Genomic DNA, 26413 nt, shown 5'->3' with positions numbered 1-26413 from the left:
GAGAAATCAGCTGCGTCCGGATGTTAACTGTAGTATATTAGAAAAGCAACCTGACAGACTAAACCTTCCCTGGCATCTAGGTCTGGATGGATCTTGTCTCGGTAGAAAAACATCGGAGAGACATAATTGAAATCACCGACGCCTTTGGATCCTATTTATTGGATCATTTTCAAGGTCACATGATATGCTGAATACCATTTACTCCGCAGTAGGAACATCTATGTTTTTATCCAATAAATGTTTTTAGTCATTAACTTAAAGATATACCTCTCTGTTTCTTACATTTACCGAGAGGCTTTGAAGAGAGAGGGAGGGGTGAAGAGTTTATGCTTAATACCATACCATCAGTCATATCTGCGACTATATCCCAAGTCTGAATCCATAACCAATTGCTCGAACATACCTTTACTGTACATTGCCTGCGTTAGAACACTCCTTCCCTCCCCGTCATGCGTCTTCAGACATAAGGAGTGTCCTAAAGTTGCAGGTCTGAATAACCATAGTTACTTTCACATTCTGAGCGTGCACAATACAAGAAAAATGCAGATACGCTACACAAATGGGCGTACATCTCACTCAATCAGGTCCTTAGTTTCTATTAACATTCCCTTAACAATATGGTTCCACATTATTCTGTATTTTTTTAAGAGACTTCATTGACAAAATAATTAGAAGAACATTACATCATACATCACCTTGGAAACATCGTGAAATCTTGTTATTAAAACATTTTTCAAAGTTTGTGGCAGAAAAACAACTGTCACCTATACATAGTGGAGGCAGACATATTGTTGCCTAAACCAATATTCATGACAATGCAACATACCAGTTCGTTAGGTAACTCATGAAAATTGGGGATGAAAACTGCCTCAATAATAATATTCTCTTCAAGTGCATTAATAGGCAGCATTCTCATGAATATTGGTACAACCCACAACATGGATTCTCTTGTGTGGGCAACGTGCAATTTTCAGAGGATTACAAGAGTCTTACAAGAAGATGCCGCAGTAACAATTTTAGATCTCGCATTCATAGGCGAAGGCCTCATTCTTTCTTTGCCACTGCGTGTGTAGAATGGCATGTTGGCATTTTTTTTTTATCGGCAGTTACTTTTCCTGGATTACAGCTTTTTTTCTCTTCGACATGGTAAAAGGTGTTTTTTTTTTCCCTGACTTCAAAAGACTATGTACTTTTACATAGGCTTTACCAGATGACGCACAGGGATAACTATCATCAGGACAGCTGCTTGCTCCTCCTGCTCATCTGTGTACTGCTATGAATCCATTTTGATAACACAGTACACTTAGTAGTGCAAATTCAGAAAAAAAGAGTGCAATGACTGGTATATTAGGATTTCAGCAATGAGAAATTCAGCAATGGAGCTCTCTCTAACACTGCTACCACCCTCCTCTTTCTCTTCTATCACTTTGCCTGCCAAACTGCTCTATACTCTGTCCTATACTTTCTCTGTCCCTCTCTCAAATGGCGCTAGATCACCATGGAGGGCGGTATTTATAGATTCCAAAACTCACGAGATCCGACAACGTCACAATGACGTTTTGCCTTGCTTTGGAACCCAAATAGGCGCGAGAGTACTGAGCCAACTCGGCTCGGTACTCGGAACCGCTAAGTTGGGGTGGGTTCGGTTTTCAGGAAACTGAGGCCGCCTATCTCTAATATATATATATTATATATGTAATTTATACATATACATAGATACGTACAGTGGTCAAAGTGCACTGGTATACATTGGTATGCCATACGGTCACTTCTACTATCAAATTCCATATACTCACATTTTCCATACCACCACTTTTAAATTTCCATTTCAACCACAGTGTGTGTATATATATGTATTAGAGATGCTCATTGACCCCCGTGAACTGGTTTTTGGTTTTGGATCTGGATTAGCTTTGTGTTTTGGTTTTGGTTTTGGCAAAACCGCCCTTGTGTGTTTTTGGTTTTGGATCTGTATTTTTTAGAAAAATTGCTTAAATATGCTAAAATCACCTAATTTTGCTCTTTTTTTTTGTTTCTACAACGGTTTCTATATGTGCCTCCCACTTTTTATGGGACCAAAAGTAATGGGACAAACCAAACAATCCTACATCAAACTTTCACTTTTTGATACTTTGTTGCAAATCCTTTGCAGTCAATTACAGCCTGAAGTCTGGAACGCATAGACATCACCAGACGCTGGGTTTCATCCCTGGTGATACTCTGCCAGACCTCTACTGCAAATGTCTTCAATTCCTGCTTGTTCTTGCATTTTCCCTTCAGTTTTGTCTTCATCAAGGGAAATGCATGCTCAATCGGATTCAGGTCAGGTGATTGACTTGGCCATTGCATAACATTCTACTGTTAGCCTTAAAAACTCTTTGGTTTGCTTCGGGTCATTGTCCAGATGCACAGTGAAGCGCCGTCCAATGAGTTCTGAAACATTTGACTGAATATGAGCAGATAATATTGCCCGAAACACTTCAGAATTCATCCTGCTGCTTTTGTCAGCAGTCACATCATCAATAAATACAAGGGAACCAGTTCCATTGGCAGCCATACATGCCCACGCCATGACACTACCACCACCATGCTTCACTGATGAGGTGGTATGTTTTGGATCATGATCAGTTCCTTTCCTTCTCCATACTCTTCTCTTCCCATCACTCTGGTACAAGTTGATCTTTGTCTCATCTGTCCATAGGATGTTGTTCCAGAACTGTAATGGCTTTTTTAGATGTTGTTTGGCAAACTCTAATCTGGTTTTTGTGGCTCACAAATGGTTTACATCTTGTGGTGAACCCTCTATATTCACTCTTGTGAAGTCTTCTCTTGATTGTTGACTTTGACACATATACACCTACCTCCTGGAGAGTGTTCTTGATTTGGCCAACTGTTGTGAAGGGGTTTTTCTTCAACAGGGAAAAAATTCTTCTGTCACCCACCACAGTTGTTTTCTGTGGTCTTCCGGGTCTTTTGGTGTTGCTGAGCTCTCCGGTACTTTCTTTCTTTTTAAGAATGTTCCAAACAGTTGACTTGGCCACACCTAATGTTTTTGCTATCTCTCTGATGGGTTTGTTTTGATATTTCAGCCTAATGATGGCTTGCTTCACTGATAGCTCTTTGGATCTCATATTGAGAGTCGACAGCAACAGATTCCAAATGCAAATGTCACACCTAGAATCAACTCCAGACCTTTTACCTGCTTAACTGATGATGAAATAAGGGTGTGCACCGGGCACTTTTAGGGTTTTGGGTTTTGGGTTCTGATTAGCTTGAGGTTTTGGGTTCTGATTTGTTTTGCCAAAACACCTGACGAAAGGTTTTGGTTCTGATTTATGGTTTTGGGTTCTGATTTATTATTAAAAAAAGCATAAAAAGTGCTAAAATCTAGTTTTTTGTTAGTTTTTCACTCCTACGCTATTATTAACCTCAATAACATTCAATAACAATCATTTCCACTAATTTCTAGTGTATTTGGAACACCTCACACCTCACAATATTGTTTTTAGTCCAAATCGTTGGACCGAGGTAGCTTTCTGGACTGCGTAGTGTAGTGGCCCCGGTACCCAATTTGGTACCGAGGCCACAATAAAAAAACATAAACTGGTCTCAATTTCACTGCACAGCTATTTGGACTGCTTAGTGTAGTGGTCCCGGTACCCAATTTTGTACCGGGGCCACAATAAAAAAAACCTTAACTGGTCAGAATTTCACTCTACAGATGGCGGATCCTACATCCTCTGCAGCATATACAGGGTGTAGTTCTAACGGGTCAAAACCTCTTGTTTTTGACGATGACAGGTCATTTTAATTAATTTTGGATTTGGCCCCAACGATGAATGTAGTTTAATATCTGATACGCATCTATCTGGACTGCGTAGTGTAGTATATAAAACCCTCAACTGGTCTGAATACCACTGCACAGATGGCGGACACCGGATGTACGTCTAACACCAACATAGCAGTTAAGGCCGCAGTTATATTTTTTGGGAAATACAGAAAGAAAGAAAGAAAGTAGTAATAGAAATGGCAGTTCCTCTTTTTTTGAAATACAGAAAGAAAGAAAGAAAGTAGTAATAGAAATGGCAGTTCCTCTTTTTGAGAACTACTAATAGAATTAAAGTATTAAATAGAAGTGTCAGTTCCTCTTTTTGGGAACTACTAATAGAATTAAAGTATTAAATAGAAGTGTCAGTTCCTCTTTTTGGGAACTACTAATAGAATTAAAGTATTAAATAGAAGGGGCAGTTCCTCTTTTTGGGAACTACTAATAGAATTAAAGTATTAAATAGAAGGGGCAGTTCCTCTTTTTGGGAACTACTAATAGAATTAAAGTATTAAATAGAAGGGGCAGTTCCTCTTTTTGGAAACTACTAATAGAATTAAAGTATTAAATAGAAGTGTCAGTTCCTCTTTTTGGGAACTACTAATAGAATTAAAGTATTAAATAGAAGGGGCAGTTCCTCTTTTTGGGAACTACATATAGAATTAAAGTATTAAATAGAAGTGGCAGTTCCTCTTTTTGGGAACTACTAATAAAATTAAAGTGGCTCTACTGAGGCAAGATGTCGTCCTCATCCTCATCCTCTGATTCCTGGCCCCCTTCAGTGTGTACTTCCTCATCCTCACACATTATCAATTCGTCCCCACTGGACTCCACAACCACAGGTCCCTCTGTATTATCTTGAGGGCACTGCTGTGCTTAAGTGAGGACTTGAGAATTCATTTTTATGAACATCATTTTTTCAATGTTCTGAGGTAGCAACCTCCTTCGCCGCTCACTGACCAGGTTCCCCGCTGCACTAAAAACTCTTTCGGAGTAAACACTGGAGGGGGAACAACTCAGGTAAAATAGAGCCAGTTTGTACAGGGGCTTCCAAACTGCCTTTTTTTCCTGCCAGTAACAATATGGACTGTCTGACATGTCTATTTTGATGGTGTCAGCAAAGTAATCCTCCACCATTTTTTTCAATTGTGACAGCATCAAATGCAGCGAGAGTAGACATGTCTGCAATGGTTGGCAGGTCCTTCAGTCCGGACCAGATGTTATCAGCATCCCCGCCAGGGGGTCTTTGAGGAAAACTGAGCTATTTCCTCGCAGCCACAGGTGTGGAAGAAACTGATGGAGGAGCTGGTGGCATGTCACGGTCTTCTTCAGAGGACAATTTCCTGACCAGCAGGTCTTTGCACCGCTGTAGACTTGTGTCCGCCGGAAACAGAGATACAACATACGCTTTAAACCGAGGATCGAGAACGGTGGCCAGAATGTATTCCTCTGACTTTAAAAGAGTGACCACCCTCGCATCCTGGCAAAGTGTACGAAGGGCTTCATCCACAAGAGCTACATGCTTGATGGAATCACAATGGTTTACCAGCTCCTCCCTCACTTTCTCCAGCTGCTTCTGCAACAGCCTGATCAGGGGAATCACCTGACTCAAGCTGGCAGTGTCGGAACTGACTTCTCGTGTGGCAAGTTCAAACGGCTGCAGAACCTTGCACAACACGGAAATCAGTCTCAAGTGCGCTTGACTCAGGCGCATCCCCACTCCTTTTCCTATGTCGTAGGTGGCTGTATAGGCTTGAAATGCCTTTTGCTGCTCCTCCATCCTCTGCAGCATATAGAGGGTGGAGTTCCAGCGCGTCACAACCTCTTGTTTGAGGTGATGGCAGGGCAGGTTCAGACTTTTTGGATGTATCTCGAGTCTGCGGTAGGCACTGGCAGAATGCCTAAAGTGTCCAGCAATTTTGCGGGCAACCACAAGCATCTCCTGCACACCCCTGTCACTCTTCAGGTGATGCTGCACCACCAAATTAACGGTGTGGGCAAAACATGGGACGTGCTGGAAATTGCCCATATGTAATGCCCGCACAATGTTACTGGCGTTGTCTGACACCACAAATCCCCAGGAGATTCTAAGTGGGGTAAGCCACTGTGAGATGATTTCCCTCAGTTTCTCTAAGAGGTTGTCAGCGTTGTGCCTCTTATTAAAGCCTGTAATACACAATGTTGCCTGCCTTGGCACGAGCAGCCGTTGTGGAGATGCTGTTACTGATGCAGCTGCTGCTGTTGCTGCGGAAGGCGATGCATCTACCCAGTGGGCTGTCACAGTCATATAGTCCTTCGTTTGCCCTGAACCACTTGTCCACATGTCTGTGGTTAAGTGGACAGTGGGTACAACCGCATTTTTAAGAGCACTGAGGACACTTGTTCGTACTTCTCTGTACATCTTTGGTATCGCCTGCCTAGTGAAGTGGAATCTCGACGGGATTTGGTACCGGGGACACAATACCTCCATCAGCCGTCTAAATCCAACTCCACTGATGGTGGACACCGGACGCACGTCTAACACCAACATTGCTGTTATTGACGCAGTTATCCGCTTTGCCAACGGATGTCGTACTTTGTGCTCATGGCAAACGATTGTTGGATGTTCAAGTGTTTGGTGAAAGACGTAGCGTTCTTGCGACTTCCCCTCTGGGAAGATGACCGACTACCAGCAGCAACAGCAGCAGCGGCAGTAGTAGGCGTACCGCTGCAGGATTCCTCAGATGAATCCCGTATTGAAGAGGACTCAGTCTGGCTGGTGACATGGCCTGCAGGACTAAATCTGATGGAGATCGTGGAGGAAATTGACGAGGAGGGTGTTGGTGGTGTGTATCCAACAGGACCAAGGGATTTAGGTGTCCCTGGACTGATGACGGTCCTAGCCCCAGTTCCTGAACTAACCACTGAACTATGAAGGTTATTCAGGTGACGTATAAGGGAGGATGTCCCTAGGTGGCCAAGATCCTTACCCCTGCTTATTTGAGCTTTACATAAGCTGCATATGACCAGACATTTGTTATCCGGATTGGGGTAAAAATAACTCCAGACAGAAGAGGTGCATTTCTTGGTCTTCTGACCAGGCATGACGATGGGCTTTTTCATCCCATGGACACCCACTTTTTCCCCCCCTGGTGCCTCATTTAAAGTAACCTCATCAGCATCCTCCTCATCAAGTTCCTTCACAACGCCAGCTACATCAATAGCCTCCTTGACACCTTGATTATCCAAATCTGGAGCGACACTGTGGGTCATCCTTCCAGCATATGCAGAGGGTGTGCTGCAAATGGTGGATGGAGTCACCTCTTCCCGTACAGTGATGGGAAGGTCAAGCTTCGCAACCACCAACACCCTTGGACTCGCCTTGGGGATTTGTGATGTCATCTGTTTAGAAGGCAGAGTTGTTTGCTGTGTTGTTGCTGACAGCATAACTCTTTTAAATTTTTTGGAGGGCGGGGGAGGAGGAGGGCTTAGATCCTTGGGTGAAGCTGAACCACTAGTGCTGAACATGGGCCAGGGCCTAAGCCGTTCCTTGCCACTCCGTGTCGTAAAGGGCATATTGGCAAGTTTACGTTTCTCCTCAGATGTTTTCAATTTTCTCTTTTTGCTACTTTTTCTTAACTTGGGCTTTTTGGATTTTACATGCCTTCTACAAGGAGATTGGGCATCGACCTTGGCAGACGACGTTGATGGCATTTCATCGTCTATGTCATGACTAGTGGTAGCAGCTTCAGCATTAGGAGGAAGTGGGTCTTGGTCTTTCCCTACTTTATCCCCCAAATTTTGGTACTCCATTATATGCAGCACACGTTGTATTACAGTACTATTTTTTAAATACTGCAAGAACAGTGAACAATTTTTAATAGATTGCAGTATTAATGTTAATGGACTACAATAATTTTTTTTAGACTTTTTAGAATATTTTTTTTAGATTTTTTTAAAAGGATTTTTGTCGAATTATAATTTTTTGGGAAGATTTTTTAATACTTTTAAAATAAAGATGCACTTAGCAAAACAAAGCACAGGACAAAAGCACCGCTGGACTCAGCAAGGACAGAGCACTGGACTGATGCACCACTGGACTCAGCAAGGACAGAGCACTGGACTGATGCACCACTGGACTCAGGAAGGACACAGCACTGGACTGATGCACCACTGGACTCAGCAAGGACAGAGCACTGGACTGATGCACCACTGGACTCAGCAAGGACAGAGCACTGGACTGATGCACCACTGGACTCAGCAAGGACACAGCACTGGACTGATGCACCACTGGACTCAACAAGGACTTTTTTGATTATTTTTTTATATATTAATTTAAAAGGATTTTTGTAGAATTTTTCTTTTTTTTTCTTTTTATGGAAGTATTTTTAATACTTTTGAAAGAAATATGCACTTTGCAGAACAAAGCACAGGACAAAATGCACCGCTGGACTCAGCAAGGACAGAGAACTGGACTGATGCACCACTGGACTCAGCAAGGACAGAGCACTGGACTGATGCACCACTGGACTCAGCAAGGACAGAGCACTGGACTGATGCACCACTGGACTCAGCAAGGACACAGCACTGGACTGATGCACCACTGGACTCAGCAAGGACTTTTTTGATTATTTTTTTTATATTAATTTAAAAGGATTTTTGTAGAATTTTTCTTTTTTTTTCTTTTTATGGAAGTATTTTTAATACTTTTGAAAGAAATATGCACTTTGCAGAACAAAGCACAGGACAAAATGCACCGCTGGACTCAGCAAGGACAGAGCACTGGACTGATGCACCACTGGACTCAGCAAGGACTTTTTTGATTTTTTTTTATATTAATTTAAAAGGATTTTTGTAGAATTTTTCTTTTTTTTTCTTTTTATGGAAGTATTTTTAATACTTTTGAAAGAAATATGCACTTTGCAGAACAAAGCACAGGACAAAATGCACCGCTGGACTCAGCAAGGACAGAGCACTGGACTGATGCACCACTGGACTCAGCAAGGACACAGCACTGGACTGATGCACCACTGGACTCAGCAAGGACAGAGCACTGGACTGATGCACCACTGGACTCAGCAAGGACAGAGCACTGGACTGATGCACCACTGGACTCAGCAAGGACAGAGCACTGGACTGATGCACCACTGGACTCAGCAAGGACACAGCACTGGACTGATGCACCACTGGACTCAGCAGGACAGAGCACTGCCAAAAGCACCACTGGACTCAGCAGGACAGAGCACAGCACAGCACAGCACAGCACAGCACGAGAAATAGCAGGACAGAGGACCACCTAACACACCCTCCCTCTTCCCTGATCAATGCCCGAGTGAAGATGGCAACGGCAAGCGGGGAATTTAAAGGTTCCAAGTATCGCGAGATCCGACAGCGGGATTATGACTCAGAGCCTCGTTTTAAGTTTCGGAATCGGCGGGAATACCCGGACAGTGCTCGGATCCGCAATGTTCAGGGGGGGGCTCGGATTCCAGGAATCCGAGTGCGCTCATCCTTAGAAATAACGAAGGAATAGCCCACACATGTCCATGAAATACCTTTTGTGTCGATTGTCCCATTACTTTTGGTCCCTTAAAAAGTGGGAGGCACATATAGAAACCATTGTAATTCCTACACCGTTCACCTGATTTGGATGTAAATACCCTCAAATTAAAGATGAAAGTCTGCAGTTAAAGCACATCTTGTTAGTTTCATTTCAAATCCATTGTGGTGATGTATAGAGCCCAAAATATGAGAATTGTGTCGATGTCCCAATATTTATGGACTTGACTGTAGGTGAGAGAAGGGTCCTAGCTGATGATGGACTGCTTGTTGTTATTTTTGTAACATAAGTTTCTGTTTTTCCCAACAGCTTGCCATGAACTCGCTTCAAATGGTGTAACATGAATGGGGTTTCTAGGTGGTTAATGTCTCTACCTCGACTGACTGTGGCTTTACATACGCTACAAATGGCTAGACAACTATTGTCAGGATGTGGGTAAAACTAATTTCACACATAAGAAGTAGATTTTTTGGTCCAAGGTCCAGGCATGACAATGGCCTTCTTCTTATTATGTGCAAGAACTGCATCCCCTGGGGCAGGACGTACACAAACAACATCATCCTCATCAACATCCTCATTAGCGCCCTCGTTGGCTACACAAATATCTCCCTCATCCTGTTGCAATTCCAAAGTGGCATCCTCAATTGGTGTATCACCGATTACACTCGGGCTGTTCAGACACACATCTGCAGAAATGCTCAAAGGGGCTTTCTTTATGGGTACACTATCAGAATGCTCATGATTACACATAGCACTCGTGGATGGACTCTGCTCAAGGATTTATGTAATTTCTGAATCTGAACATACATTTTCCTCTAATGCCTTACTGTTTTCTTCCAGCTTGGCTTTTACACGTAAAAGTATTTGGTCACCACTTTTGGAGTCCGAATGACAAGGTCTTACTTGGTCACAACTGACCTTACAATAATATGCCTCAGTGACAGTTGCAGAACTCGCACTCATACAGAAAGGTGAAGGCCTCATTCTTTCTTTACCACTGTGTGTGTGTGTAGAATGGCATGTTGGCAATTTTATTTTTTTCTGCAGATAACTTTGCTTGGGTTACAGGTCTTTTTTTCTTGGCCAAGGTAAAAGGTGTTTTTGTACATTTTTGTTTCCCTAACTTAAAAACACTATGCACTTTTACATAGGCTTTACCAGATGACGTAGAGGGATTACTATCATCATGACTGGTGCCAGCAGCTGCTTTGTGCTCCTGCTCTTCTGTGTACTGCTGTGAATCCATTTTGATAACACAATACACTTTGACTGCAAATTCAGAAGAAAAGCCTGCCAAGCCTAGTTTTAGTATTTCAGCAATGACAATTAGCAATGGAGCAATGGAGCTCTTCTCTTTGTGTGTAACCTATATAACACTGTACAATTTGATTGCAAAGTCAGAAGAAAAGCCTGCACGCCTAGTATTTGTATTTTTAGCAATTACAATTAGCAATGGAGCTCTTCTCTTTGTGTGCAACCTATATAACACCATACCATTTGACTGCAAAGTCAGAAGAAAAGCCTGCCAGGCCTAGTATTTATATTTCAGCAATGACAATTAGCAATGGAGCAACTGAGCTCTTCTCTTTGTGTGTAACCTGTATAACAACATACAATTTGACTGCAAAGTCAGAAGAAAAGCCTGCCAGGCCTAGTATTTGTATTTCAGCAATGACAATTAGCAATGGACCAATGGAGCTGTCCTGAATTTCACTGTAGAGTTTGTTGAGCACTGCTACCCCCTCCTCTTTCTATTCTATCTATGTTGCTGCCCAACTGCTCTACAGACTGTGCTGCCCCTTCTGTGTCCCTCTGTGAAATGGCGCTAGAACGCTGGAGGGCGGTACTTATAGATTTCAAAGCTCGCAAGATCCAAGATACGATGACGTAACAATGACGTTTTGCCTTGTTTTCAATTCCGAAAAAGCCGGCTCGCCTCGGTACTCGGATATGCTAAGTGCGGGCGTGTTCAGTTCTCAGGGAACCGAGCCTGAGCATTTCTAATATGTGTATGTATGGGTTGGAGGAAATAAGGGGAGAGAGGGCAGAAAAGTCAACAAGAGGCAATGGGAAAATACATTAAGGCTAGGAAGCACGGACAATAGAGGGGAAGATATGAAATTTAGGGGAGGTAAGAACTGAAAACTTAGGAAGGAACTGGGTAAATAGGAAAAGTCGGTGATCAGAGAGAGGTGAGAGTACAAGATGGCAGGAGCTGAGTTGCATCAGGGGCCCTGGACAAGACAAGCCTGAATCCAGCAGTAGCACAGACTGAGAACCAAGAGGTCACAGATATTCATCAAATGCAGGTAGTTTTAAGAATACATTCTCCTTTTTTTACACATATTTATATATTTCCCTTTAAATGTGTTATGTAAATATAGATTTTTCCTTTGGCCATGCATCTACACCGATTTGTAGAGCTAAATGTCAGTAGGTGGACCCTTTATGGCCCAGTCCGACACGGATTATAGTGGATGGTTGCATTACATCACTGCCATTTTTATAGCTACACAGCAATAACTCTGCTGAAACTCTATGCTGCTTTTATTGTGTCCCTTTGCCATGCCTTTAGTAATCAATACTTGTCTTGCAAAATCATCAACCCTCTCCTATCCTCTTATCCCCAGCTCTTCATACTCCTGGAAAGCTGAGCAGTGAGTGTCAGTGAACACTTGAGCCCACCGTACCCCCAACCGGTCCTAAATTTTAATTAATAACATTTACATTTAATAATAAATCCTATTTCACTGCAGCCCTGATATTAAATTAAAAGTACCCACATTTATTAAAGAGTGAGTGAACACTTGCGGCCACTCTACCACCAATCAGTCCTATATTTTTATAGGTATTTCTACATTTTTTGTACTGTGTGGAATTAAAGCTATTCTTTTTTATTGTGATGTTATATTAAGTTTGTTCTTAATAAATCTCATAATGTTTTCTGCAAACTAGGAGTTTGGAGTTTTATGCTGCCATATCCATTGTAAGCTGGATTTTTATTTTTGAATTTGCTTTTTTTCTTTATTTCTTTTGCGCCCCTAATTGTTTGCTATAATTTTGTTAATATATCAAGGGAGATGGAACTCCCTTTTTTGGGGAGTGACATTTGAAAAAAAAATTCTTCCATTTATTACACATTTTTTAAATTTATTTTAAATATGTTTATAGGGATATCAACATTACTCTATTGCCTAGGAGATTGCTGTGTTTTTAGTCTGACCTGACAGAGTTGCTTATAGAGAGAGAGAGCAACGAACAAGCTGACAGATCACTTCCCCCGGTCCCCCTCTCTTCGGCTTCCCCTTCTCGTCTATTCCCCCACTCTTTAGCTTCCCCTTCTCTTCCAATCCCTCACTCCTCCGCTCCCCTTCTTTTCCGCACTTATCTTGGGTCTCTTCTTAGTTTCCCTTCTTGCTGGCTCCTCTTCATATGCGACACTGCAGGAGTCGGACACTTTTCTTCTTCGTTGCAATCTCTGTGTAGGGGGGGTGGAGGTGCTGCTCTGTGGCAGCATGGCATGAATTCCAGGTGGATGTGATAGGGGCAAAGAGCGGGCTGCCGTGGCCCCGCCTTGGCCTTGCAGCCTGGGCGGTCACACCGGTTCCCTGACCTTCGTTACGGCCCTGCCACAGATTTTGATTATAAGATATTATTGCTTTTTAAATGATCCTCTTCAATAAAATATTAACACAAAGTCCAGAGGATAATTAATGGTAAAGCTGGGTACACACTACATAATTTTCCTCCAACTTTTTATGCAGATCTATTTTACATTCGATCTATGGTCCGATCGCTCGGTCCATGGACTGCATACACACTAGCCTAGTTTTGGACGATAAAGGGAAGAGCAGCCGTCCCGTTAGCGACTTTTTACAGCCATGTTGTTGTGAGCAATGATTTTAATTTCGTAAACACTGAAGTGACATTTACAGGGCATGTAACGATATACCAAAGACATTAGCATAAAGGGGCAGAGCTTTCACTATAGTTAATATCCAAAGCCGCATAGAAAGAGAAGGCGACACTGTCTCTTCATTCATTCCTATAAAATAGAAGTTTATTACCATTCATAAAATTTAGAAAGACATTTAACTTGTAAAATGCAATTCAATAATTATTCCCTTATATAGCATTCGTATGGTTAAATGTAGAATGCTTACAACAACTGGATAAAACAAAAGGAAAAAGGGTCTGTAATTGGGGAGGATAAGGATTCCTAAAGGGCAGGTAGAAGTGGCATAAATATAAATCTGTTATTTTTCACTTATCAGAAATGAAGGTACCCAGGTCAAAATCTATATTTGGGGTGGAGAGTCTGGAGATCATAAATCCACCTAGCCTCCTCTCGATATAATTTTGATGTGGTCTCCTCCTCTCCAATGAAACAGCACGACTTCTAGCGATTACCCTCACATCAGAGCGGGCTCTGATCCAGAGAAAGGAATCGGACCATCTCTCCTCAAATGTAAGTCCACAAGACTTTTTCCTGTTGTGGCTGATTGAATCACTTTACCGCCCGCTGTTGCGGACAAACACTGACTCTCATCCTACAAGTATGGAGGACTCTTACACGCTTAGGAATTGGGACATCATTCACAAGTATTAACTGGTTTAACTATTGTTGGACAATTTTGAAATACCAATTAAACCCACTTGATTGTAACAGTCCTCACCTCACTGCAGCTGAACTATCAGAGTATTGCCTGCAACCTTTGAGGTTTATCCTGAGACTGTATACCTGTGATGCAAATGTAATACTTTTGTTTATTGTGATTCACCTTATTGGACCCGTGTTCCATTGTTCTGGCTAGAACCATAACAGCCTGTTGTATTATAATAAACTACACATTTTATAAATTCCACGTTCATAGCGCCGAGGTATCTTTACAATTCTATCAACCCAAAATAGGGATAGGGGTTCCCTACTCTCCTCTGGCAGCTCCATCCTTAACAGAAGTGCTGCACTATACCATATGTTCATAAGTAAGGTGGGCCTGCGGGGTTTTAAGAGATATGATTGCCCCAAGTCTAGTGTTGACTAATTCTTGTGGCCAACAGTGACAGACTTTTAACGCTTTTATCATGGAACCACTGGTTCAGCCACTGGAGGAACTTAGCCTTTTTTTGTGTTTTGTTTTTCTTAGAGAATATTGTATTGAGGTTACCTTGCAGTGAGGTCAGGAGTCTGAACGATACCTCTGAGGAAGTTGCCTGGTGTTGAGCTCAAGTAGCTATGATTTGGGATTTCAAGGTTTGAATTTACTTGTGTTTATCCCTGCTGAAATACTAATATGTTTGCCTCTGATGGTAGATTTGTGCATGTCCCAGAGGGTTCATGAAAATGGAAGCACTTGAAGCAAATTTTGCGTTAATAAAGAGGAAATCTATATGGGAATGAACTCGATGAGTGGCTGAATAAAAGGTGTAGCCTCTGGCTTCACCAATGGCAATCCAACAGGGATCCACAAGTGTTCACTAAAAAAAAAAAAAAAAAAAATTAAGCAAATTTCTTAACAGTACGCGGATTAAATTTTAATAGAGAGCCAGGTTGTCTTTATTTATCTAGCAGGGGATCTAAAATTAAGTTAAAAACTCCCTTAATATCAAATGCCTACTTGTATAAAAGGTTAATTTGTTTAAACAGCAAGGAAAGATAGGAGAGTTGACCAATGTTTAGGGCATAGTTTAAGATTAAGTTGCTTGTTTCCTAGGGAACCTACTACAATTAAGAATCTTCCTTCAGGGTCAGATTAAGCGTGATCAACAATGAAGGGAACTTTGCTGCAACCCCTTTGTGTCTGGCATTAAGAAGGTCAGAGTTTATAGTTTGTAAGCTTACGAGCAGGACCTTCTTACCACTTTGCCTGTCTGTATTACCCAATATTGTTTTAATTACTGTGTTTATTCCCACCAAAGTGGTTGAAAACTGAGCCTTACAAATCTTCTACATGAAAGTATATAATCTGCCATCAATGAGAGGGTATGTCGCCCGAGAAGAAAATTTTGAGAAAAGAAAGAAGGGAGGAAGAAGAAACCAGAGCAAGCACCAAATACGGGCCAAAAAAACCAAAACAACATATCAAACACTGTAAAGTATTTCAGGTGAAATGAATTACCTCCAAACTGGGTAAAGAGACAAAAGAAGGTAGTGGTTTGGGGGTTAGTGGAGGGATTCGGCCTTTGACCGTGTGGCGAAAGGGCAATAGGGGAGACCGTTGTCCAGGCTCTGATATGAGGTCCAAAATGAAACTGAGTTGACAAATAAAAGGTGGTTGTCCTAAAGGAGAATACAAATGCCCAAGTATAGGTGTGTCATATCCTGACGGAGAGATATTGCTAAACTGAAAACATTAGAGGATGAAGACAGAGTAGTGAGCTAATGTGGGGGAAATAAGTTTTAACAGTCTTATAGAACAATAACATTTCTATAAAGTGCATGTGGAAACAAATAATTGGACAGTATAACAATAAGTCTACCCATAATAAGATACATTCAAAGAATATACACGAGACACAAAGCCTACTTTATTTTAGGCTCAATTGAAAACTATAGAGTGTATGTAAGTGCCAATCAGGAAAAGACATCTTGAGTATCAGTAGCCTGTTCTGAAATAGGAAACAGTAACCTTTCTGCCAGTATGGAAAAGGTGAGCAGTTCTTCTCGTGCATAGTGCAAACCAGATGTTGAGAAGTGGGAGTGTCTCCAATTCACAACCTCTGGTCTATACTATAGTGTCGTAGCAAAAAGTAAAGAGAAAAAAAAAAGGAGGCTTGGATTCAGTGAAAACCTGCAGTGTAAATGGAAACACCAATTGTATTTATATGGCTGCTGATAAATCTTGTAACTGTTTGAAGTTCTTTCCTCTTGAATTGTAACCAGTGCAAGGTTGTTGAACAGTCGAACTTCCGCACCTGAAAGAGGTTAAGGCACAAGACGCTTATATCAATATTTCCTTGATATGATAGTAATGTATTCAAAGAATTGCATCTCTTGGAGGTGGTTCAGCTGCAGGCTTGGAGCAAAGACCTCAGTGAGCTCTGTCACTGATCTGATTTTAGTTTGTAGCTACTGGAAGGATAGAGCTGAAGAAGCCATGAAGGTAACAAGGCAGCGCAGATACATCAAATGTCTTTAATGCTAATATTATTTCATGTTGCGGTTACATCTTGTTCTACATTAGTGAACGCTTCATAAATATTATCCTTTTCAGTTTCTAGGGTATCTGTCCTGTTACCAGTTCAGAAAGTTTGGGGTGGAACTCTCGCACCACTTGCCGTAGCTTGGCTTGGAAAGTGGTGTTGTCTCAAACTAAATTTGCAATGAGATTGTTCACCCCTGGAGAGACTTTCTCAGAGTTCTGGGCTTGAAGATCTCCTGGGGCCCATGGTGGCTGGAGATTTGCGAGCAGGTTGCTTGTCCCATTTCTTTATAGAGAAGCTGGACGTATCAAGAGTACTCTGCAGCTTACCCATGGAAGCCAATAACTGAAATAGAAAGACCTCAGTGGTGTCAGACTATAGATCAAGTATAGGGATGGCTAGATTCCGGTCAAGCAAGAAAAATCAAAAAAGACATGTCCATGGAACAATGTACATAAAAGGTAAAGTATTACAGGAAACTCTAGACCAGGCCTGTCCAACCTGCGGCCCTCCATGTGTTGGGAAACTACAAGCCCCAGCATGCTTTGCCAGTAGACAACCTATTGATAGCTGGAAGGGCATGCTGGGACTTGTAGTTTTACAACATCTGGAGGGCCGCAGGTTGGACAGGCCTGCTCTAGACTTTGTATCACATCTGCTGTAATGACCTTCACACATTAATGTTGTGGAAAGAAAAAGGATGGGTAACGTGCATAGGGGGTTAGTTCTGAGCTGGCGGCAGTGGAGACTTATGCTGGTATACTTGGCTTCGCTGTTAAGGATGTTGGGGGCGCCTCGTCTGGACCCGCGGGAGGAGTAAAGTGAATAAGCTGGTTCTGGGGAAGACCAACCAGCGGGATATCAAAAAGCCACTGGCTTATAGGATAACTGGGGGGCGTGTTCAGCACAAGAACAGCTACATATCAGTCAAGAGAGGAAACATTACTAGGTGGATAATTAAGAGCTCCTTTACATAACTAATCATAAATCTCAAAAGGATAAGTCGCAGAAGTAGCATCTACTGGAAAACGAAAATCCAAGCAACAGATACAATTCTCTGTAATATACCTGAAGTATCAGCAAAGTATGAATACTGAAGTAAGGCTGCAATAAGAGAAGAGAGGAGGGTACGGATCGTGTACTTAATGTACAGATTTGTAGGTGACTTGTGATATCCCTTTTGTCAGTGTTAGCAGAGTGAGAGGCAGGGAGGAGACACATGCCTGTTTTGATGGCCTTGACAGGAACTATGTTCATCGACCTGCAGTGCAAGCAGTCGCAGGGCCACAGCCTACAATGGTTAGAAAGACAGGGGGTCCCGCTGGAAAGACAGGCTATCTGAACGAGGAGTAAATGCAGATCTCTCAGCAGCCGAACTGCAATCGAGATCCTGTATGTTTGTGCTGGCACCTCTGTAAGGGGAATATCTGTTTTTGCTGAAGACGGACAGTGAGTGATGTTGGCATCGGAAGGTCCATATACCAGAGTATAGGGATTTGCTCAATAGGTCCACAGCCAAGGAACTGCTGCGTCGTTGGGCAAGGACCCAATGGGAACGAGGACATCCGAAAAAGTAGGGTAGATACCCGGTTGTGGTTCCAGGCATTGTGGCCATGCTGTACAGACTGGACAGCAGCCAGGGTAGAATACACATTCCAGTATATCCGGTTATCTGGTTACAGATGCCAAAGCTTCAGCAGTGCAAGATAGCAGTCAACAGAAAGGCCTCAGGCGACGGGTGTCATGAGTAGCAGGCTCCAAAATGGCTCTTATGGATTTTTCATGCGCTTGATGGAAAATCTTTAAACTTCTGTGGTGTACTATACAATTTGAGGAAGGAGTACTCCAATCTTGAATGAATTTGTAGTTTTCTGTAAGGAGCTCACAGGCAGACTGTCATCTCTTCAGCTGTCAAGCCAAGCCCCCTAAGAAAATTAACTAGCAGCTGGCTTAGACAAATGTGTTAAGTGTGCTTGGAGCATGTTCTTGTAGATTTCCATGGGATAAATATATACATACATACATACGTACGTACGTACGTACGTACGTACATATATACACACACACACACACACACACATACATATATACATATATACACACACATACATACAGCCATTTAAAGTATTTTATTCCATTTTTGCATATCTTGTAAAGGTTTGTAAGCACTGAATATTTTGGAATGTTACAGCAAGTCACCTGACTATTTTTGTTGTGATGGAAACAAGCAATATTACTAAAGGACCGAAGGAAGGTATGATATGGAATGCAACAATATCTCTCAGCAGCATGGAGTTCATTTATAGAGCTTGACAACCAGACAAACAAAAAGAATTGCTGTTATTTCTATAAGTAAACTATTCTTTAATGTCACATTGTCTGACAATTGTACAAGGATTACATAATTTGCAATAGAGGTGGTCAAAAATGCAATACAATTTTTGATCTGTTTATCTTCTTTTAACAGTAAATGTAATAAAACCACAGAGTTTGCCATTATTAACATTTACACAATTCACATCAGATTGATGACATTTCAAATGTATTCCTTTTAAAGGATAGCAATCATCAATAAAATATTACAAGTCAACTAATACAATACTTCATAAGTCTGGAAAAAAAATAAATCTTAAAACGTTGGTATACATCTGTTAATTGTCAACAGACCAATTGGTCTGTGACAGACCAATTTCACTGGCAGCTTGAGACCGGGTACATAGATGTGGTATTTGTGTATGTTATTTTATCTAACTGAATGTGCCAACTGGGCATATACTACAGACACCTCAATATGTAGCATTTCAGTTCACACATAAGAAAAACAAAAAATAGTAATACTAGTAAAAACAGAAAACTGGAAACTATTAATGTTTGCACAGTGGCAGAATTTGTGCCTCTGCAGGGGGTGTTACCACTATAAAGCCTGGGGGTGAGCTAGGTCAACCCACCCAAGGTTTCCGCTCTGTGCACTGAGCGTGCACAGTGAAAGTAACTACCACCACAGGACGTATGATTGGAGTTGAGGGGGACTTTCCAAAGTTGGTCTACCCTTCGGAGGTCCCTGCTATGCACTTCTCAACATGTATGGGGGCCAGTGCATGGACAGTAAAATCCCATTTGGTTTCACTGTGCATGCTCAGAAGAGCAGAACGTGGGCCCTGGGAGGGTGGACTGGCATCACTGGGCCCCGTCATCAAATTTTGATAAGCAGTGTTCTGCCCCTAAATCATTTGCATGAATTTTGACTCTTACCTTGTGGAAAGTTATACCAGTAAGAGATAAATTACAGAATATAGAGAATATTCAGCAATTCTGTTGTTGATGAACATTTAGTTGAGCTAGCAGACGTGTCTAGGAATTGTAAAGCCATCAAATACAGTGATGGACATAATCTATCAATAAATGAAGCATTGGTCTCAACTACCAAGTCATTATCTTTATATATTAGTCACTAAATAGTTTCAAGTAAAGATCTGCCAGCATCTGCTGTGATTTTTGCCTCTTTATACTTTCAAATTGGAGGCCACACAAATTAAAACCTGGAGATCGAGTAGCCTAAAGAAAATGGATGTGAATATGGACATGAATTGTGAATTCTTTTTGAGTGCTTTAAACTGAACTTGATGGAGGTGCTCTTCATATCTGGGTGGTTTACCTTTGTTGATTCAATTGTTAAAGAGCACGCTCTACTATTCCAGAGAATTCTATTGTCCAGCCAGCTTTATTTGTATTGTCCTTACATACACAGAACTGCTGGGTTGATACAAGTGTATCACAGACCTGTGTTTATCTTATCGTATAAAAGGTTAAGAGTAATCAAATCTTATTGGACAATAGAAATCCCTGAAGGTGTACTTGCCCTTTAAATATTTATTTACATGAATACTGACTAACGACAGATCCAATAGGTGGCTCGTTTATTTGGCAAAGTGATGCCTAAAATATAGCTTGTAAAGATTACACAAATTATAAAAGAGCTGAAGTCCAATCATACCACTAATATTTTATAATTAAAATGTAATATAAAATACAAAGTAAAAATGCAACAAATTGTAGCTAATTAGTCTTTATTTTACAGGGACTACTATATAAAAACAAAAATATTTTTTCCCCCACTGCTTGTAAAATCAGAGGATTTCACCTGACAATAAATTACTGCCTTTGTGAACATTGCTGCCAGTTGGCATAAATGTCACCACATACACTGCTCAAAATAGAACTGTTGTTAGTAAACTGGGATTTTCTTTAGGCACTCTTCATTGTGGGGGAAGAGTCATCAGAAAGCATCACAGTTTCTTTCTATCACATTTTAGATGGGATAGGATGTCACAGGAACACAATCACTGAGAACTAAACGCACTCCTACGTTAGGTTATATGTGAGGAGTGGTACAGTATAGACCCTGATCACAAGGCTCCTATGAAAACAATGTCCTCAAGCTTCAACTAAGAGGCAAGCTAGTTAACGTCTACTGTAAATCCGAAGTCCTGTGAGAGTACCATGGATATGTATGTAACCACAGCACACAAGTGCCTCTTTCTAGAAGGATAAACAATATGAAACTGGCCCAGTGTACTGGGATTCTCATTTGTTTGCAATCCTTTCTGTAATACAAAATCAAAAGCAGTACTTCAAATTATTAGATAAAAGCAAAGTAAGCATTTCCATGGATTTGCATTTCGCCAGTCAGCTTTCTCACAACGGACTTGCATACAACTTGCATTTGTAGTGACCACTATACTGTAAACTGGTTTTACTCCTAATGTATATCATGTTTTGCATACATCACCACTATACAGTTAACGGATACAGATATTTCTGGCCTGATGTGAAGAAATGGCAGTGCCAAATAATGGGATGCCATGATTCATTTTAATGCAACCTGCTGAATAAAATGAATGCTCAAGTATGTAGCTAATTAATTGTAAAGCCTGTGTGTAGTGGTTGGTCATTACAATTAGGGAATGTGAATAAACCTGAATTGTTATTTAGTGGAGAATATGACAAAAAGTTGGAGAATGTTGCATGCTTCTCTAATATAACATAATATTAGACATTAGGCTATACAGATGTTACAACACAAGGCGCTAGTGTCTAGACATTTCACATTTTTAACAGCTGCAACACGGGGAGCTCACACATCGCACGGAAGCAACCTCTGTTGAGGTAACTTTTTAGCAACACGGACTTGTAAAAAGCATCGTCACACATTTTGCTTTAGAAAAACAGATTATTCAGATTCTCAGTTAAGTGGTCTGTTTTATTTTACGACTATAAAAAAAATGAAGCCAAAATTTAGATTTGCAAGTGCTTATTTTATGAGAGGAGACCATATACATAACACTGTCTGGAACTGCTTTTGGTGTTTGTCATTAACCTACCTAGATATAAATATATATAAATTTCATTAACCATTCAACACTGTGAAAATTGCCCTCTGTTCTATAAAAAACAATTAATGGCATACCAAGCTACAGGCTGAAAAAACTTCTACCTGCACATTTAGGGGTATATTTACTAAACTGCGGGTTTGAAAAAGTGAAGATGTTGCCTACAGCAACCAATCAGATTATAGCTGTCATTTTGAAGAATGCACTAAATAAATGAAAGCTAGAATCTGATTGGTTGCTATAGGCAACATCTGCACTTTTCCAAACCCGCAGTTTAGTAAATCTAGCCCTTAAAGTTTTAATCCGCATAGAACAGAAGTCAAATAAAATAATAATAATTTAAAAAAAAAAAAGGGCCTGTATTTTTATTTCTGTATGTGGGTTGACTAAAAGTCCTGTGTTATGTGATGTTCATTTAGAATAAATAATGCCAGTTTAAGTGAGTAAGTTAAGAAGTAATGCATTTAATTGAGCAAAACTGTGTGCTCAATAAGAAAAAAAGAAATTTGTCAAAACAAGTTTGATTTTGTTTTATTTTTTTGCAAATTCAATATATCACGTACATTAATTCAAACAACAGCGGACATTTATGAAATATAACGCAAAGGAAAAAGGTGATGTTGTCCATAGCAACCAATCAGAATTATTTTTTTTTATTATTATTTTTTTAGTGCGGTTTAGAAAATACAAGCAGACATCTGACTGGTTGCCACTAGTTTGTGTAAAGGTCATCAATTATATGATTTAACTATTTAATAAAGTTACCCCATATCATTATCTGAAGACATTATTAGCATGTGGTGTTAAAGGGAAATGCTATCCCATTTATAGTAGCATACATTCACTGTACTTTCCTATAAATATTTAGGAAAACATATGGCAATAGGCAATTCTGTGCAAAGGATATATTTCCTCTGCATTTTGTGTATTGATAGAGATGCCGTTTCTTTTGACCTTGGCAGTGCACTTATGATCACCTACAGACCCTATGTTTCAGAGCCCCCAAAGCCAAGTGTTTGTGAAAATGGCAGGATACTTTTGAACAAAAACATGGTTGTACCCTTATATAACATACTAACAAAAGTCATACAAAACATTTATTAAAATAAGTACTTATTATAATGTCCCTTTAATTTAGACCACTGGTAATGTTACAAAGGGCTTTTCTATGTTTTGGTCGTAAAACAAAGAATGAAAGGCAGTACCTCTATAAAAAGCTGCTGTAATCACATAAATAAAACAGCTAAAGAATGCCAATTGCTAACAAAACACATTGGTATTTAAACATAGCCCCAATATCACAAGAACATCAAGAATAGCCTTTTTACAAGTCGCAATGATTACAGCTACACTAAAATCTTAAAATTCAATTCAGTGCATAGGATGCACGCCAAGTAACTCACTCCGTAAACAAACATATTGATGTAATGTGAATCCTGATTATTTTAGTAAAATAAAACAAATGGCTAAACAGCATGTAAATTCCTAGGTGTTAAAACACCAAAAACCCAAGAACTTGGGCAAAGCATGCTGAAAACTGTAGTTTAACAACAGCTAATAACTCATTGGTTGCCCATTCTGCATTTATTATTGTATTATTAATATTTTTTGCAAATCTATACTTATAGGAGTTTGATGAAGGTTTAAAACTGAGAGCTATTCACAGTGAGCATAGTTTTTTTTGACAAATCATTCCACTGCAAGTAAAGCAAAGGAATTCATTTTTGGCAAAACATAAACCGAGTAATAATGTGCTAGCTAGCTGTGAAATTTGACGCAATAAACACTGAAAAGTCTACGTAAAACATGATAATCCTAACCACCACTGACTTTTACACATTGGAAAGAATATTAAAACTTGATATTAAAATATAGCGCTTTTCATTGCATAATCACTAGCAGTCTTAGTAAAACGATTTGGCATTTCGAGATCATACATAATTTTGGACTTGTTTGAAAAGCAAAACATTCAATCCAATATTTGGATTTTGCCGGGAGTACAAAAGTTCTGACCCAACACTTTGGATTTTCATATACTGTAATAAGAACAGCTGAACAACAGGAGAAAGGGTACATTTACACTTTATATTTAACTGTGATTATACTTCCCATAGAGGCTGCGCTTCATAGTATACCTGTTGTCTACAGTGGGGGCAAACAGTTTATGGTCTAAACCAACATTCATAAGAATACAGCCTATCATTGTTCTGGGAACTAGTAACATCACTGGAATATAAGGTACTTTGGGCATTATGCTTCAGTGATATCACTAGTTCCAAACTAACTGGAAAGCTGAATATTTGTACTGCCCACAAATGGCTGCTACCGCTGTGGGTAGCAGGTACATGTTAAACATTCAATTAAGTGATTATGGCTTACATTGTGTCTACATTATAACCTGCACTGGTACATGATTAATAGGATCGCATAAGTGTATATCATATAGTAAATATTAGTTATGTTTTTATATTTAAGTAACAATCATTTGCACAATCATCACAGACGCAGTCACAAATTTAACGGACTAAACTTGTGAAACTGGGCAACATATGGTTGATACTTAAGTTAGTGTAACACCATTTTTCCCGTTGGCAAAACAACAGAGTGTGAGCTTGGGCAAGAGCTGTAAGAATCTGGGCTTATGTCCAAAGTTTCCTGAAAGCATCACTAATCAGAATAGCATAGTGTGAAGGCAAAATGGCAAAAAAAAGCAGCAATGACTGGAAAGAGAAACAGCACTCTAAAAACAAGTTAGTTACATGAGTGACCCTTAGACATTCCATCTTAAAAACATGTTTTAAAATAGGCGATATCACCCCAATGAGAATTGCCTGTTTCTTGAGTAAACATGGACAAAGAAACAGATCATGAGAGCATAGGCGCCTTTGGCAATATCACACCTTTTGGAAAAAACAAACAACACGCACAAAAAAACAAAACAAAACAAAAAACTAAAAAAAAAACAAGAACACAACACAATGAAGCACCTGTAGAAGAATGTAACTGAAAAGAGTGCAATATTCATCATGTGGGGCCCGGAGTACAATGGGAAGAGAAAAGGCCTCACCTAAACAAGTACTTTCTGACTGAAGGTAGGCTGTGACTGTAAAGGCACTTTAAGAAGATGGTTAATGAAGGTCCTGCTATGGGAAAGGTGCACAACAGGCGCTTTATGAGAAGCACCGCAAACTACAGAGAACACTACTTTTGCGCAATAATAAAGAAGTACTGTATTTTACAGAAAAATGCAGATTTAAGTAGTGTGTGATGTAAGGCCTTCTTCACCAAGGGATAGTCAAATTGAATAGAGAAACAGACACGACTGCCTTGCCAGTCCCAAGGAGCAGAACGAGTTAAACAAAAAAAAAAAAAAAAAGAAGAATTTAACCATTTGTAAAGTGCATCTCAATGCTATCATTGTGTTTCATTTTTACATCTGGCACAAACGTGTTGTGATCAATACATAATCCTTAGAACAACATCAGTTACATCTTACTGACTGATTACAATTGGCACTAGGCATAAACATTTTGTCCATACAATACTCTTATCTGGCTCCCTGGTCTCCTGAGAAAGTCTCTCTTACATCGGGAAAGAAAAAGAAAGCACCATTATATTGTGTTAATGCTAAGAGTGCAGATATTCACGTTTTAAAACATCTGCACATTAGCATGTGATCAAATAGAAAGATTACAGACCAGAGATTGTTATTGAGATATGGTCTGTGCTGCGGAGAAAGAAATTGTTCCCGTTGTAATGTAAGCTTTCATCTTAATACTTTTATGTTGCCAATGAACTAAGGTGCACTCAGTGTGCCAACACCACCAACAGGGGGCGCTATAAAGAGAGGAATAAAAAGAATAGGTCAGCTTAGTTACAGTCTGTTTGATGGACTCTACCAAATAAAAATGTAGAGTTAAAGATGCTTCATTGTGAAGAAAGAACCAGGCCAAAAAATGGGGTGATTCAGAGAGGACTTTAAGGATTTCCAAAAGCTCTTGATTCTTAATAATTTAAACTGTTTAGGGATTTCAGACCAATTGTTTAATTGTACAAAGCGTTTAAAAGCCAGGTCTAGTATGTCCCATCTTTTCTTCACATTCTTTTGCCTTTTATCAGGATTAGATTCTGTAGAGAAAAAATAAATAAAAATTAATACCACATACCAAAACCCTACAAGTCTCTATCAGCAAATAACAAAGATGAATAGTCCTAGTTTCAGAAGACAGAATGCAGATTTAGGCTACTGTTAAATCTGTGCAATTCTTATATTGCCTATTTGTTGACAGGACTGGAGATCTTACTTTCATTGTCTTCACTTTTGCAGAAAAATTTACCCCTGAATCCAACTCACACTTAAAGAATGTAACATTCATTTTTTGTAACATTGTGTGTGTAATATAGATATAACAAACACTTATACACAAAAACACACACACACACACACACACACACACACACACACGGACCATATATCACCTTTATAATACTTTAAAATTAGTGGAAAATATGCTT

At 40.1% G+C, this 26413-nt stretch overlaps 1 protein-coding gene across 1 annotated transcript in view; it reads right to left on the bottom strand.

Moving 5' to 3' along the window:
* Positions 1–18842: 18842 nt before the first annotated feature.
* The window catches only part of PTPN11 (protein tyrosine phosphatase non-receptor type 11), a 40565-nt gene continuing 32994 nt past the window's right edge, over positions 18843–26413 (bottom strand). Inside the window, exon 16 of the mRNA XM_075178496.1 lies at positions 18843–26026. The gene's annotated coding sequence lies outside the window, so the exon portion shown is untranslated. The remainder of the gene's footprint in view (positions 26027–26413) is intronic.

Source organism: Mixophyes fleayi, chromosome 1 (genome assembly GCF_038048845.1).
Source record: "Mixophyes fleayi isolate aMixFle1 chromosome 1, aMixFle1.hap1, whole genome shotgun sequence".
Taxonomy (NCBI): domain Eukaryota; kingdom Metazoa; phylum Chordata; class Amphibia; order Anura; family Limnodynastidae; genus Mixophyes; species Mixophyes fleayi.
This window is presented reverse-complemented; position numbering and strand designations above follow the sequence as displayed.